This window comes from Bubalus kerabau, chromosome 3 (genome assembly GCF_029407905.1).
Source record: "Bubalus kerabau isolate K-KA32 ecotype Philippines breed swamp buffalo chromosome 3, PCC_UOA_SB_1v2, whole genome shotgun sequence".
NCBI classification, from domain to species: Eukaryota; Metazoa; Chordata; class Mammalia; order Artiodactyla; family Bovidae; genus Bubalus; species Bubalus kerabau.
This window is the reverse complement of record NC_073626.1, coordinates 131837376-131855629: the sequence shown is the minus strand read 5'-3', so window position 1 is coordinate 131855629 and position 18254 is coordinate 131837376.

The window sequence follows — 18254 nt, the reverse complement described above, 5'->3', positions numbered from 1 at the left end:
TTTTGTTAACTGCATAAAACTTCTTCTTCTTTGGCTGCAAAGAATATAATCAATCTGATTTTGTTACTGCCCATCCGGTGATGTCCATGTATAGAGCTGTCTCTTGTGTTGTTGGAAGAGGGTGTTTGGTATGACCCATGTGTTCTCTTGGCAAAGCTCTGTTAGCCTTTGCTCTGCTTAATTTTGTACTCATAGGCCAAATTTCCCTGTTACTCCCGGTATTTATTGACTTCCTACTTTTGCATTCCTTTCCCCTATGATGAAAAGGACATTTTTTTGGTGTTAGTTCTAGAAGGTCTTGTAGGTCATCATAGAACCATTCAACTTCAGCTTCTTTGGCATTGGTGGTTGGGGCATAGACTTGGATTACTGTGATACTGAATGGTTCGGGTTGGAAATGTACAGAGATCATCCTGTCGTTTTTGAGATTGCACTCAAGTACTGCATTTCAAACTGTTTTGTTGGCTATGAGGACTGCTTCATTTCTTCTAAGGGCTTCTTGCCCACAGTAGTAGATATAATGATCTTCTGAGTTAAATTCACCCATCCCAGTCCATTTTAGTTCACTGATTCCTAAAATGATGATGTTCACTCTTGTCATCTCCTGTTTGAGCATTTCCAATTTACCTTGATTCATGGACCTAACATTCCAGGTTCCTATGCAATATTGTTCTTTACAGCATTGGGTTTTACTTCCATCATCACTCACATCCACAACTAGGTATTTTTTTCACTTTGGCTCTCTCTCTTATATCTTTCTGGAGTTATTTTTCTACTCTTCTCCAATAGGATATTGGGCACCAAGCTATCCCAATTTGGGTCCAAATTCTCACTCACAGAATCATGGGAAGAAATAAATGACCATGGAATTCTCTAGGCTAGAATACTGGAGTGGGTAGCTTTTCCCTTCTCCAGGGGATCTTCCCAACCCAGGGATTGAACCCACATCTTCCACGTTGCAGGCAGATTCTCTACCAGCTGAGCCACAAGGGAAGCCCAAGAAAACTGGAATGGGTAGCTTATTCCTGCTCCAGCAAATCTCCCCAACCCAGGAATCAAACTGGGGTCTCTGCATTGCAGGCTGATTCTTTACCAACTGAGCTATGAGGGAAACCATCGCATATATGATATTCATATCTGGTACCTCCAAAGTTCTTCATAGACAGGTAGCCAACTTTGAATAGTTGAAACTGAGATATAAAAAACACACAGTGAAAGGAGGAAACAATTAGTAGATTCAAGCATACTTCCTAAGTTTTTGTTCTGAAATGTACTCTTTGTCTCTCAAGACCAATTAATTTTCATATGAGCACTCTGCCTCCTGCTTAAGATAGGTGTAAACAGAGATGTTTATTTTTAAATATTTAAGGATGGTGTGAAGTGATGTCTACTAACTTAGAAAAATATAAATATTAATAATGGCAAAACTAACAAAAAATAATATCTACAACCCATTTGCTATGTTATAGAAAATGCTTTAAATATATAGTTTATGAGTGGTAGATCTGGGTTTCAAACACATGTCATTTGCTTTTAGAGTCTTAATCACAACAGCTGACCTTATCTAACAGCAGATTTAGATATGGAATTACTATAGAAAGCAAAGTAAGTAGAGATAAAGCAAAAGACAAAGAAATATGAAGGCATACACATACATAAATGTATATCTATGATAAGAATGTAGTATTTGTGCTAAGATTCACTAACTTAAATACCTGAATTTTACTTTGAAAAATAAAAACTCTCTTCCCTCTTCTGCATACATATCAGCACAAGGGAGAAGGGATGAAGTCAAACTAACTTATATATAATATATAATAAGTCAGAGGAAACTGTTTTCTTGTAATCATTTGAAATTTCTTTCAGTCTAGCTTGAGAGATACATTTAGGACAAAGGCAATCTTTAAATGGTTCAGAGTCAATCAAATAGAGTCTATACTGAATTCTGACAGCCAATGGAAAGGAAGAGCATCTTGTCAGACCCTTTACCCAAGCAACTATGAACTCATTCTTGATGACAAAGAATTAACTAGAAATTGCTAGATACACTTTCCCCATTCTTGATTCTTCTGAGGACTATCAAAATTATCACTGAATTCTTTGTAATTAAAACACTTCAAGTCTCAAATGGAAAAATTGTTAATGGTAGAATTTCAAGAACAATGAATGACTGTGCAAGAGATATTTTGAGAGAAGAAACTATTCTGATGGTCTTCCAATATAAGCTGAAGAAAAGAACATCTACTCAGCTTCATCATTTGATGAGCATTGCCACTCCAGTACTCTTGCCTGGCAAATCCCATGGATGGAGGAGCCTGATAGGCTTCAGTCCATGGGGTCATGAAGAGTCAGAAACGACTGAACGACTTCACTTTCACTTTTCACTTTCATGCATTGGAGAAGGAAATGGCAACCCACTCCAGTGTGCTTGCCTGGAGAATCCCAGGGACAGCAGAGCCTGGTGGGCTGCCGTCTATGGGGTCGCAGAGAATCAGACAGGACTGAAGTGACTTAGCAGCAGCAGCACCATAGGGATATTTTCTTGTGTGAAATTATACTTAATTCTTACACATAATTAAAGAAAGAAACTGGTATTGATATTTTACATTGCTTTTATTGCCACATGTTCATTATCAGAATCATGGAAAATAAAGAAAAGGTAATGATATAAAGATAAAAATGTGACTTCATCACAAAGACCTAATGGCTACTAATTATTTTGGTATATTCACATATAATATTTTTCAGCTTAGTCATTGGGGAAGGCAATGGCACCCCACTCCAGTACTCTTGCCTGGAAAATCCCATGGATGGAGGAGCCTGGTGGGCTGCAGTCCATGGGGTCGCTAAGAGTCGGACACGACTGAGCGACTTCACTTTCACTTTTCACTTTCAAGCATTGGAGAAGGAAATGGCAACCCACTCCAGTGTTCTTGCCTGGAGAATCCCAGGGATGGGGGAGCCTGGTGGGCTGCTGTCTATGGGGTCACAGAGTCGGACACAACTGAAGTGACTTAGCAGCAGCAGCAGCTTAATCATGATATATCTTATTATTTACATTCTATTACACCAAATATGACTCCCCTTTTGACTTATGGTGCCCAGTTTCATATGTTCATAATATGTCATATGAATAGATTGATATATTTTGATAAGAAAAGTACAAGAATAATACACAACAGACTTTATTTTATTTTTAAAATATAAATTTATTTATTTTCACAATGGACTTTAAATAGTACTCTTCCTTCAGGACAACTCAGTTATAAAAGTGTAGTGAATTAGTAGAACCAATTCTATAATATAGATTAACATCAAAGCAATATTCAATTGCTGACAATAAAGTTTATTTGCCCAGAATATTTGATGTTTATTTATAGCTGTCATAAAGCTACATTTCTAAAATATATTCTCAGAAAGGTTCTGATGGCTAGACAGCTTTATGTGCCCACATATATATTTAAAGTTAAATTTGAATGAAAATGCCACAGCAGAAAATAATTCTTGATTCCATACCTTTCTCTTTCCATTGGTAACCTGATATTTAAGTACAATTAAACCTAAAGCAGTAAATACATATTACAGAAAATCCACAGTGGAAAAAATTGGGTTTTTGTCAGACTGAGCATGGAGAGTGGGGTTCTTATCATAGTGGAACTCAAGTGAATTTCTTGTATATGTGGTGGCTGTTTAGCAGCAGCTTTGGAGCTAAAATAGTCACACCTTTGGAATGAACAGCATATAGATTGTCCTCTTCTGAGAAGCCTACATTATAGGTTTTCTTTGCTGTCGGCAAAACATCAACAAGTAAGATCTCAATATGAAAGCCTGTTTCAAAATTCGGAGCAGTTTTCTCCTAGAGTCTCTGGAGTCTCCTATAAGTCTCTTGGAGCCCTCTCTCTCTCTCTCTCTCTCTATATATATATATATATGTGTGTGTGTGTGTGTGTGTGTGTGTGTGTTGTATGTGTGTATGTGTGTGTGTGCATGGGTGCTTGCATGTGTGTGTGTGTGTAAGTGTGGACTTGTGCACATGCTCAGTCATTTGGTCATGTCTAAGTTTTTGTGACCCCATGGACTGTAACCTTCCAGGGTCCTCTGTTCATGGAATTTTTCAGGGAGGAATACTTGAGTGGGTTGCCATTTCCTCCTCCAGGAGATCTTTCCCACCCAGGGATTGAACCCACCTCTTCCCTATTCTGCATTGGCAGGCAGAATCTTCACCACTGCACCACTTGGAAAGCCCTATTTATCTATCTATATCTATTTATCTTCTATATAGTTTTACTAGCTGTTTTGTAGCTTTCTTGTTCAATTTTTCCTCTCTTGCTTTCTTCCTTATTTATCATTGTTTCAAATTTACATGGTTTACATTTCCTCATCAAAAGACTATATATGTGCCTATATGTATGTGTGTGTGTGTGTGTGTGTGTGTAGAGAGAGAGAGAGAGAGAGAGGAAAGACAGAGAGAGAATTTCTGCAGTTCTACAGTAGAGATAGTATTCTTGATAATAACTATTAGAAGGATTTTCTTCCTGGAGCTAAGAACTTGTTGATTTATGATGATATGTTTGTTCATTCAGTGGCAGGTGTGGCTTCCTACACACATTCCTTTTTTAGCTTTAGTTCACAGTATGAAGGTGAGGATAGAACTAGAAAGCAGTATAGCTGTTAAAAGATCTATCAAAAATTATTTAATTCCCCTAAAGTTGGAAATTCAGATAATCCTATTGTTTTATATATGAATAATGTTGTGGTTAATATATTTGTACCTAAACTTGGCCCACATGTCTTGTTATAACCTAGGAGAGTATTTAAAACTAGATGTTCATTTAAAAGTGAGCATCTAATTCAGAAGATCTTAACACATTTATGTCTAAATCACTTCCAGAAACACATTTCAATTTACATAGTCAACAGCACTGTGTAAAGCAGCAGTGTATTAATGTGTGTAATTCCCCAAATTTTGCTTAGTCTTCATGGCTAAAATGACTTAAAAACTCTAAAAAAAATCAGATTTAATGGTGGACTTTTAAAAACATTATAGGTTATGAAAGAGACCTTATATAACACTCATAAGAGTATCTTTCAAATGAAATTAAATGAAACTAATATTTTGATACTTTGTATATATTGTAGCAGGTGCTTTATAAAGCCTTTTTTAATGTAATCTTCACAAAACTCCAGCAGATTAGTGCCTTATCCCTGTTATTACATATTTAAAAACTGTCTCAGAGAGGTTAATTAACTTGCCCATGATCAAACAGCTTGGGTAATACGGGAGTTCATACTAATACATGTCAAACACTAAAACAAAAGCAGACCACACCTCCTCTCAAATCATATGATACAAAGGGCCAGTAATTGAAATTATCTGACAGTCTTCTCTGTGGTCTTTCATTTTATGTTTAATTAAAATGTGGAGAAACAAATCCCATTTCACCATATTCATTATTCATATAAAATCACATGAGTCACACAGGAATGACAGTACAATATTGAAAATTTATATAAAGCTATTTATCACCATCCTTTTTATGCATTTACTGTCATTTAATAAACAGTAGATTATCATCTCTTAGCATGATAAGGCAAGCATACACAAAGAAAGAAAATAATTTAGCAACATTTAATTAATGGCAAGGCTAGCTGTTATTTATGTGGGCTCATTAAAAGCTGCTGGTTTCAATAATCAATCTATATTTTTGAAATGATAGTAAATGGTATTATTGCAACTACAGTATAAATTTGGTTAAAAGATAACATTCACATGTGGAAGTAGATGAAACTCTCTCCCCCTAACAAATGAGAAACTGTACATCAACTGTTAGAAACAACTACTCCCATTATATGCAGTCACTTCTTGCTATTGGCTTCATATCTTGGGTGACTTGAAGATGAGGGAATGCCTATTACATATAATTACTTTCCACAGCAAAGAACCACAGCTAAATAAAGTCAATTACTTCATGGAGGCAGGCAGCCTCTCAGATGAGATATGGTCTAGAGTAATTAATAGTTACTGAAACGGCTATGTTGAAAAAAATTCCTAGAGATTATCAGTATCTGTTTCTATCTAATCCCTTTGGCTTCTGTGTACATAAACTTGAAAACCTTCTTTAAAAAAATGATGATAACTTTATTAAGATATAATCCACCTCCCATACAATTCACCCATTATATAGTTATAAATATATAACTCAATAGCCTTTAGTAATACAGAGTTGTGTAGACCTTACTATAATAGTATAATTTTAAAACATTTTCACCCTCAGAAGAACCCCCACATACATTATCAATAACTCACATTTCTCCCTACTTACATTCCACAGCCCTAAATGTCCCCCGTATTGTTTTCAGGGTCACCGCAGCACTTTATAACTTTCAAAATTCCCTCTAAACAACGAAAACTCAGACTTCTGATTATTGAACAGTTTGACAACCTGTGTCACAAATTAAACTTATTTTACTCCTGTATCTTTTATAATTCTTATTTACTGCGTGACTGTATATGGCTTCCTTCATAGCTCAGTTGGTAAAGAATCCGCCTGCAATGCAAGAGACCCTGGTTTGATTCCTGGGTCAGGAAGATCCACTGGAGAAGGGAAAGGCTACCCACTTCAATATTCTGGCCTGGAGAATTTCATGGCCTATACAGTCCATGTGGTCACAAAGAGTTGGACACGACTGAGCGACCTTCACTTTCTTAACTGTATGCTTATTTTTATTTTATTTTCTAGACTATTTCAAGGAATAAAGACACATTTATAAAATAGTGATAGTCTAGCTTAGTTAGCCAGTAAGAAAAGGGTGAAAGAAAATGCATTTCCTATGACTATTAGAGAAAACAATTCAGACTACAGAGAAAAGGGAGAAAATTTTCTTTAAATATTTGACCCAAACATGGTTGAAAAAACTACGGCACACTCTGAACAAGTTAAAATTCATTTTAATCCTTTAGCATCCCTTGACCATTCCAGATCCCTGGCATCTTTTTTAATTTACTAACACTCTGTCTTTCTTTTGACATTATTGGCCCATGATCAAATGTAACTTTTACAGCTTTCTTCTTCAATAAAGACTCCTTTCTGGACAAAACTGTTTCTTATTCAGATGGGAATACAGAATGCTGGTGAGCTACTTATAAGAGAATATTAGCACCATGGAACCGGTTCTTCATCTCTAAAAGAATGGGGTTGCTTTGATGGTCCCAAAGATTGCTTTCAACTTATCTCTAAATATGCAAGTCTACATTGACTGTATTGCTCAGTTTTCATTAGCACTAGCCCTGAAGAGAATGCACTTGGGAACTTGGAATGCACTATCATTGCAGAATCAGGAGTAGAATTTTTCAGTGGAAAAACAAAAACACCACTAAGCTACTGAGAAGCTGCATTATTTATGTTCTAAACTAACATACAGATTTTGAAAGCAGCAATTGTCAGATTAAAGAATTTGTTTACCAAATGATATATGTAATTACCATTAGATCAATTGGTGGAAAATCAATCATCTCCTGAGACAGGCTTTTCACCTTCAACAATCAGTGCCTTTCACTTACCATTCTCTCTCTCGCTCTCTGTAACATGCATGCACAGACACACATGCACACGTCTCCACCTTTGAATTTCTGTTTAAATGGTCATATCCTATTATGCACTTAGACCATCCAGGACACTATTGTCCAGGATCAAGAACTGGCCAGGATGTTCACTATATATTAAAAATATCATGGCTTCCAGACAACTAAACTAAGACCAGACAGCAAGTTGAGGTGCAGAATGAGAAAGGCTTTAAAACAGAGGGAGAAACAACTTTTAAGATTTGATGCCTCAGAGGGTATATGTGGTTCTGCAAAAGTTTAGAGGTTCTGTGTGTTTATAAAGAGGAGGATTATGGTCAAGGCATTATCTTTTACTAGAGAGATAAATTGGTTTTTGGAGGGTCAGATTTTGTTTTGTTTCTTTTTCTAAGGTGTTTTTTTTTTTCTTTTTTTTTTCTTTTAAATGGAAGTATAAGGTGGCTCAAACAGTAAATAATCTACCTGCAATGCGGGAGACCTGGGTTTGATCCTTGGGTCAGGAAGATCCCACAGAGAAGGGAATGGCACCCTACTCCAGTATTCTTGCCTGGAGAATTCCATGGACTGAAGAGCACGAAAGGCTACAGTCCAGTTAAGTTCAGTCACTCAGTCGTGTCTGACTCTTTGCGACCCCATGAACTGCAGCAAGCCAGGCCTCCCTGTCCATCAAAAACTCCCAGAGTCCACCCAAACCCATCTCCATTGACTCGGTGATGCCATCCAGCCATCTCATCCTCTGTTGTCCCCTTCTCCTCCTGCCCCCAATCCTTCCCAGCATCAGGGTCTTTTCCAATGAGTCAACTCTTCTCATGAGGTGGCCAAAATATTGGAGTTTCAGCTTCAACATCAGTCCTTCCAAAGAACACCCAGGACTGATCTCCTTTAGGATGGACTGGTTGGATCTCCTTGCAGTCCAAGGGACTCTCAACAGTCTTCTCCAACATCACAGTTCAAAAGCATCAATTCTTTGATGCTCAGCTTTCCTCACAGTCCAACTCTTACATCCATGCATGACCCCTGGAAAAACCGTAGCCTTGACTAGATGGACCTTTGTTGGCAAAGTAATGTCTCTGCTTTTTAATATGCTGTCTAGTTTGGTCTTAACTTTTCTTCCAAGGAGTAAGCATCTTTTAATTTTATGGCTGCAATCACGATCTGTAGTGATTTTGGAGCCCCCCAAAATAAAGTCTGACACTGTTTCCACTGTTTCCCCATCTATTAGCCATGAAGTGATGGGACCAGATGTTATGATCTTAGTTTTCTGAATATTGAGCTATAAGCCAACTTTTTCACTCTCCTCTTTAACTTTCATCAAGAGGCTCTTCAGTTCCTCTTTACTTTCTGCCATAAGGATGTTGTCATCTGCATTATCTGAGGTTGTTGATATTTCTCCCAGCAATCTTGATTCCAGCTTGTGCTTCATCCAGCCCAGCATTTATCATGATGTACTCTGCATATAAGTTAAATAAGCAGGGTGACAATATACAGACTTGACATACTCATTTTCCTGTTTGGAATCAGTCTGTTTTTCCATGTCCAGTTCTAACGGTTGCTTCCTGACCAGCATACAGGTTTCTCAAGAGGCAGGTCAGGTGGTCTGGTATTCTTATCTCTTTCAGAATTGCCTGCAGTTTATTGTGATACACACAGTCAAAAGCTTTGGCATAGTCAATAAAGCAGAAATAGATGTTTTTTCTGGACCTCTCTTGCCTTTTCGATGATCGAGTAGATGTTGGCAATTTGATCTCTGGTTCCTCTGCCTTTTCTAAAACCAGCTTGAACATATGGAAGTTCACGGTTCACGTATTGCTGAAGCCTGGCTTGGAGAATTTTAAGCATCACTTTACTAGCGTGTGAGATGAGTGCAATTGTGTGGTATTTTGAGCATTCTTTGACATTGCCTTTCTTTGGGATTGGAATGAAAACTGACCTTTTCCAGTCCTGTGACCACTGCTGCGTTTTCCAAATTTGCTGGCATATTGAGTGTAGCACTTTCACAGCATCATCTTCCAGGATTTGAAAGAGCTCAACTGGAATTCCATCACCTCTGCTAGCTTTGTTCGTAGCGATGCTTCCTAAGGCCCACTTGACTTCACATTCCAGGATGTCTGGCTCTAGGTGAGTGATCACACCATCGTGATTATCTGGGTCGTGAAGATCATTTTTGTACATTTCGTCTGTGTAATCTTGCCACCTCTTCTTAATATCTTCTGCTCCTGTTAGGTCCCTATCATTTCTGTCCTTTATTGAGCCCATCTTTGCATAAAATATTCCCTTGGTATCTCTAATTTTCTTGAAGAGATCTCTAGTCTTTCTTATTCTGTTGTTTTCCTCTATTTCTTTGCATTGATCGCTGAGGAAGGTTTTCTTATCTTTCCTTGCTATTCTTTGGAACTCTGCATTCAAATAGGGATATCTTTCCTTTTCTCCTTTGCTTTTTGCTTTCCTTCTTTTCACAGCTATTTGTAAGGGCTCCTCAGACAGCCATTTTGCTTTTTTGCATTTCTTTTTCTTGGGGATGGTCTTGATTCCTGTCTCCTGTACAAAGACTCGAACCTCCGTCCATAGCTCATCAGGCACTCTGTCTCCCAGATCTAGTCCCTCAAATCTATTTCTCAGTTCTACTGTATAGTCGTAAGGGATTTGATTTAGATCATACCTGAATGGTCTAGTGGTTTTCTCTACTTTCTTCAATTTAAGCCTGAAGTTGGCAATAAGGAGTTCATGATCTGAGCCACAGTCAGCTCCCAGTCTTGATTTTGCTGACTGTATAGAGCTTCTCCTTCTTTGGCTGCAAAGAATATAATCAATCTGATTTTGGTGTTGACCATCTGGTGATGTTCATGTGTAGAGTCTTCTCTTGTGCTGTTGGAAGAGGGTGTTTCCTATAACCAGTGCCTTCTCTGGGCAGAACTTATTAACCTTTGCCCTGCTTCATTCTGTACTCCAAGGCCAAATTTGCCTGCTACTCCAGGTGTTTCTTGACTTCCTACTTTTGCATTCCAGTCCCCTATAAAGAAAAGGACATCTTTTTTGGGTGTTAGTTCTAGAAGGTCTTGTAGGTCTTCATAGAACCACTCAAATTCAGCTTCTTCAGTATTACTGGTTGGAGCATAGACTTGCATGGTTTGCCTTGGAAACGAACAGAGATCATTCTGTCGTTTTTCAGATTGCACCCAAGTACTGCATTTCGGACTATTTTTTTGACTATGATGGCTATTCTATTTCTTCTAAGAGATTACTATGCACAGTAATGGTCATCTGAGTTAAATTCAACCATTCCAGTCCATCTTAGTTTGCTGATTCCTAGAATGTCGATGTTCACTCTTGTCATCTCCTGTTTGACCACTTTCAATTTTCCTTGATTCATGGACCTAACATTCCAGGTTCCTATGGAATATTGCTCTTTACAGCATCGAACATTACTTCTATCACCAGTCTCATTCACAACTGGGTTTTGTTTTTGCTTTGGCTCCATCCCTACTGTCCATGGGGTTGCAAAGCGTTTGACAGTACTGAGGGACTAACACTTTCACTTTCACATAGTTAATTTACAATGTTATGTTAGTTTCAGGTGTACAGCAAAGTGATTTTTATAGCAACATGGATGGACCTAGAGATTATCATACTAAGTGAAGTAAGTCAGGCAGAGAAAGACAAATATCATATGATATCACTTATACGTGGAATCTAAAACATGATACAGATGAACTTATTTACAAAGTGGAAAGAGACTCACAAGCATAAGAAACAAACTTACGGCTGCTACCAAAGGGGAAGAGAGAGAAGGATAAATTAGGAGTTTTCAATTAATAGATGCAAACTATTAAATAAAGTAAATAGCCAACAAGGAAGGACCTACTGTATAGCACAGGGAATAATACTTAATATTTTATTATAACCTGTAAGTGAAAAATCTGAAAAAGTATAGACACACATACACACACACACACACACACACACACGGCTTCCCAGGTGTTGCAGTGGTAAAGAATCCCCCTGCCAGTGCAGGAGACGCAGGAGAAGTGGGTTTAATTTCTAGGTTGGAAAGATCCCCTGGAGCAGGAAATGGCAACCCACTCCTGTGAGCTCATATATATGTTTGTGTGTGTGTGTGTGTATCTGGAGATCAGATTTTATATTTACTGGATTCTAGATCCTCAAGTTGCTTTACACACAACTCTTCTCTTTTAATCCTCACAACCATAATATCTGAGGACAGGATAAATCAATCTACCTAAGGGTAAGGAGGAGTTTCTGATTGCTTCAAGAAAGGTAATTTATTCTCAGATCTAAACTTTAAAGAAATCATAAAGGGGTAATGGGTCTCAAAGAAGATTAAACACAATTATTCATATGTAAAGCACAAGAGTGTCTGAAATATTAAAAGCAAAAGTAAAATAAATGTAACTATTCTACCGCCGATTATTTCAACAATGACTATATGATAATTAGCTAGTAAGCATCTAAGAAGTGGGTCACATCAGAAAAGTTATGACCCACACAATGTAAAATATCTACCAGGGTTTTTGACCTCATTGTTCTGGTTCTCTAACGCAGTGTTCCTCAGTCCTGAGTGCGCCTTAGCATAACTTGCTGATCTTTCAAAAATACTACACCAAAAGCAATTCAGTTAGAATGTTGGGTGTGAGGAATAGGCACTGGAATTTTTAGAAAGATCATAAAGGAATTTTAATATGCAGATAGGTTTGATAACTGCTTCCCAAGTTATAAATTTTATTTCACCTTCATTTAGGGCATCCGTTGTAAATGTAGATTGCTGGGACTAACCTCAGATGTGCTGAATCAGATTGCCTGGAGGATGTTGATAGTGAAAAATATCCATGTTTCCAAACATTTCAGTAGGATTTTTATGAACATTAAAGCATAAACCACTGCTTTAGAGGTATGGGTAGCATATGAGTAATATTCTATCATCTTTTCTTACTTCAAGGAAAGGATCTCTGCCTTACTTGTTCTTGAGTGAATTATCTACAGCTTTTATTATAATGCTTGACACAGAGGGCCATCAAATATTTGTCAATTGGTAAGCAGTCTTGTAATGTGTTTAATGTTTTTTATATTTAGTAGAACACAACATATTCACATAGGTTCTAAAACTAAATATCACTACTCAGTGTTTTATCTAAAAACAGAAGATGTCTAGCTAATTTTGGTGTATTACTTTTTATTAAGTTTTTCCCTTCCTTCAGTGAAAGTGGAGGGGAGAAGGGTATTCAATTTACAGGGTGTCCAATACTTTCTAGGAACTGGTGCTCTGGTCATCACTGATGGTCTGCCTCATTGCCATCAAGTCATAATAAATCTGAAATGTAGTATTTCCCATGGGATATCTAAGTATAAACATTTTAATGTATCCTGATGATTGATTTACTGCCTTTTAACAATGCTTGCATGCTTAGTCACTTCAGGCATGTCTGACTCTTTGTAACCCTATGGAGTGTAGCTTGCCAGGCTCCTCTGTCTGTGGGATTCTCCAGGCAAGGATATTGGAGTGGGTTGCCATTCCCTCCTCCAAGGGATCTTCCCAACCCAGGAATCAAAATCGGTCTCCAACAATAAGCTTTCCATTTATCTTTTCCATGCTATGTGGCTTCATTTATCTTTTCCACTTTGAAGTAGAAACTCTCAACAGCACATGAGCAGAAACCCAGTGATCTGATAAAGGTTAATGTTTTTGCAATCATGTTTATTTCATCTCTTTGCATAGAGGTGATGTTGCCCAGATCTAGCCACTTCTTTGCAGTAGTATTTGGAGAGTGTTTGGATATTCTCTACCCCTCAACTGTGAGGTGAGATAATCAGACTTGTTGTTAAAATGTGTACATTTTTATTATCCTAAAAGTGATTGATCAAAATAAATACTAGGTTTTTCTTCAGTTAAAGTTCACAGTTCTAGTAGTCCTATCAGTGATGTCAAAGAAAATAAATGATTTAACCAGTGTAAGGAAGGGACTGTCAGAAAACACAGAATGGTAATCCTGATATACTCAAGAAAGATTATTTTCAGACTGTGAGTATATTTATATAAATATATAATTTTTCAGTACTAAATCTGATAAACTCCTTTTTTATGTTTTACTTGATGGTGCTTTTTGAGAGTTTGATGATCCATTCTGTCATATTTTGCACAAAAATCAGGAAACCATAAACAATTTGGGACATAAAAGAAATGTTTTAAACAGCTTGATATATAACTCTTCTTGAAAATTAACTACTTTTAAAAGCATGGAGTTTATGATATGGTTTTTCTTTAGAGCTTCTGCTCATATTTTGTCAGCATATTTAATGCCTGTGAAGAACAAATATTTTTAAATTTCATCACAGAATTTATGATGTCATCTTATAAAGCTCTATTCATACCTACAGTAGATAGAGAAACTAGAGAAAGAACTCAAATATTCTGCCTCTGTTAACTATTGCCACCATAAGAATAGGGTTTAGCGACCGCAACCATGACTGCTCCAGGCAGTGCAAAGAAGTGCAGGGCCGTGGCTCCAGTTAGCAAAATACTTCATTCAGCTGACAGGATCATTCTAATGTTCCCCCACAACCCCCACCAGAGGTTGACCACAAAGCTCCCGATTATTCAAATCCCAGGGAAATGTGGATTTTAGAAATTGACCTTTCTGTTGCAGTCTTTGCAGGGATTAAGGGGATAGATTCTTGGCTCTGCCCCCGGATCTCCATGTATTACTTTCCCTTCACCCCTGCAAGAAACCTCACCTGCCTCTCTTTGTCTCTCTTAATTTTACAATATATTCTGCTCATTCCATATCCCATAGAAATATTTCCTCCACCCCATTTTCCACATATATTATTCCAGTTGTCAAATGGTTATCCACTTTGCCTTGCTTCAGTTTTTAAAATTGTTTGTCTCTTTGCTATGTCTCATCTGCTTTTTGCCTCACTGCTGCCTTGTAGCCATTCCAGTTATGCGTATGACACTGTCAGAAAAAACCTGTGTAGGTAAGATTGCTTTCTTAATCAGTTTCCAAATCCCTGCTGTCCTTTCTTTTGTGCATTTTCTGAAAACTTCTGTGTGTGAGGGCTGGGTACTAGCAGCTGAACTGATGAACCCTGATCTTCAGGAGCTCAGAACTGAGCAGGAGAAAATTGTCTCTAGACACAAGGTTAGCATAATGGATCCACAGAAGATCAGAAGGCCAAGGAAGACAAGGCTGTCAGAGACAATCACTCTGGAGTACTTAGCCATGTGGTTCCAGGCTCTCCTGTGAGATTTATTCTTCTCAGTAAAATTAGAAGTAAAAACTGATAGCCAAAATATGGAATAACCCTAAATGTCCATCAACAGATGATAGATTTTAAAAAATGGTATATTTATATTCCAGTACAATGGAATGTTCAGTTCAGTTCAGTTCAGTCCAGTTCAGTAGCTCAGTCGTGACCGACCCTTTGCGGCCCCATGAATCGCAGCACGACAGGCCTCCCTGTCCATCACCAACTTCCGGAGTTCACTCAGACTCACGTCCATCAAGTCAGCAATGCCATCCAGCCATCCCATCCTCTGTCATCCCCTTTTCCTTCTGCCCCCAATCCCTCCCAGCATCAGAGTCTTTTCCAATGAATCAACTCTTCACATGAGGTGGGCAAAGTACTGGAGTTTCAGCTTTAGCATCATTCCCTCCAAAGAAATCCCAGGGCTGATCTCCTTTAGAATGGACTGGTTGGATCTCCTTGCAGTCCAAGGGGCTCTCAAGAGTCTCCTCCAACACCACAGTCCAAAAGCATCAATTCTTCAGCACTCAGCTTTCTTCACAGTCCAACTCTCACATCCATACATGACCACTGAAAGAACCATAGCCTTGACTAGATAGACGTTTGTTGGCAAAGTAATATCTCTGCTTTTCAATATGCTGTCTAGGTTGGTCATAACTTTTCTTCCAAGGAGTAAGCGTCTTTTAATTACATGGCTGCAATCACCATCTGCAGTGATTTTGGAGCCCCAAAAATAAAGTCTGACACTGTTTCCACTGTTTCCCCATCTATTTCCCATGAAGTGATGGGACCAGATGCCATGATCTTCGTTTTCTGAATGTTGAGCTTTAAGCCAACTTTTTCACTCTCCACTTTCACTTTCATCAAGAGGCTTTTTAGTTCCTCTTCACTTTCTGCCATAAGGGTGGTGTCATCTGCATATTTGAGGTTATTGATATTTCTCCCGGCAATCTTGATTCCAGCTTGTGCTTCTTCCAGCCCAGGTTTCTCATGATGTACTCAGCATGAGCTGTTTCAAATCCTGAAAGATGATGTTGTGAAAGTGCTGCACTGAATTTGCCAGCAAATTTGGAAAACTCAGCAGTGGCTACAGGACTGGAAAAGGTCAGTTTTCATTCCAATCCCAAAGAAAGGCAACGCCAAAGAATGCTCAAACTACCGCACAATTGCACTCATCTCACACACTAGTAAAGTAATGCTCAAAATTCCCCAAGCCAGGCTTCAGCAATACGTGAACCATGAACTTCCAGATGTTCAAGCTGGTTTTAGAAAAGGCAGAGGAACCAGAGATCAAATTGCCAACATCTACTCGATCATCAAAAAAGCAAGAGAGGTCCAGAAAAAAACATCTATTTCTGCTTTATAGACTATGCCAAAGCCTTTGATTGTGTGGATCACAATAAACTGTGGAAAATTCTGAAAGAGATGGGAATGCCAGACCACCTGACCTACCTTTTGAGAAACCTATATGCAGGTCAGGAAGCAACAGTTAGAACTGGACATGGAACAACAGACTAGTTCCAAATAGAAAAAGGAGTACGTCAAGGCCGTATATTGTCACCCTTATTTAATGGAATTTTACTCAGCCATAAAATATTATTTGCAGCAACATGAATGGGCCTTATCATACTAAATGAAGTAGGTCAGACAGAAAAAGATGAACATCATATGATATCACTTATATGTGGCATCTAAAAAAATTATACAAATGATTTTATTTATAAAACATAAATAGCTTCAGAGGTAGAGAAAACAAGCTTATGGTTACCAAAGGGGAAAGGGAGTGGAGCAGATAAATAAGGAGTTTGGGATTAATATACGTGCATTACTATGTATAAAACTGATAACCAAAAGCAACTACTGTATACAAGGAACTATACTCAATATTTTGAAATAACCTATCAAGGAAATCTGAAATATATATATATATCCATATATATATATATATATGCACATATAACTGAATCACTTTACTGTACACTTGAATTTAATACAACATTTTAAACTATTTATTTCAATTTAAAAAATTCAAAAGAAGTAAAAAATTGGACCCAGTATGAACATATGAAAGCTTCTGAGTGCAGATTAAAAAGTATTCTCTTTCTCCTACAGTCTTTTTCTGATTCCTCTGCTCCAAGAGATAAGATTTCCATTCTGTTTCCCTACCATCTCACTCCTTTTTCTTCATTCCTACTTTTCTCACAGGAGAACCTCAGAGACTTTTCCAAGGGCAGATGCCATGTACATTTGCCTAAGAATAGCCTCCCACCATGAAGACAGTTTCCCTCATGGCTCAGTCAGTAAAGAATCTGCCTGAGGTGCAGGAGATGTGAGTTCTATCCCTGGGTCGGGAAGATCTCCTGGAGAAGGAAATGGCAACACACTCCAGCATCCTTGCCTGAAAAATCCCATGGATGGAGGAGCCTGGTGGGCTGAAGTCCATGGGGTTGCAAAGAGTCGGGCACGACTGAACAACTAACATATTACTATGAAGACAGAGAATTCAAAGGTTGGCTGTGTTGACTTGTATCTCTCTGTTGCTGCTGCTTCTGCTAAGTCACTTCAGAAGTGTCTGACTCTGTGCGACTCCATAGACGGCAGCCCATCAGGCTCCGCTGTCCCTGGGATTCTCCAGGCAAGAACACTGGAGGGGGTTGCCATTTCCTTCTCCAATGCATGAAAAGTGAAAGTGAAGTCGTTCAGTTGTGTCCGACTGTTCACGACCTCATGGACTTCAGCCTACCAGGCTCCTCCCTCCCTCCATGGGATTTTCCAGGCAAGAGTACTGGAGTGGGTTGCCATTGCCTTCTCCAGACTTCTCTGTTGCGCTCCACCCAACTCTCCCAGATGAATCCCATTGTTCTGTAATTGCTTATCTGTACACCCCCTGCCTCAGGGAAGACTCCATGCAGGCCTTCCACCTCTGCAGCTCCATAGCTCAGCCTGGCATCTCATACAGAGGGGCAGAAAAAAATCTGGTGACTTATAGTATGTATGTATGCTTAAAAGATTCATTATTATTATTATTATTTTTATTGGGGTTACTTTTATTGAAGTGGACTTGATTTACAATGTTGTATTAGTTTTGTGGGTACAGTATATTGATTCATATATATATATATATATTATGCATCTATATATTTAGATTCTTTTCCATTATAGATTATTACAAGATATTGAGTATAGTTCCCTGTGTTACACTGGAGGTCCTGGTTAGTTATCTATTTTTATATATAGTAGTATGTATATATTACCCCACTCCAGTACTCTTGCCTGGAAAATCCCATGGATGGAGGAGCCTGGTAGGCTGCAGTCCATGGGGTCGCTGAGGGTCAGACACGACTGAGCAACTTCACTTTCACTTTTCACTTTCATGCATTGGAGTAGGAAATGGCAAGCCACTCCAGTGTTC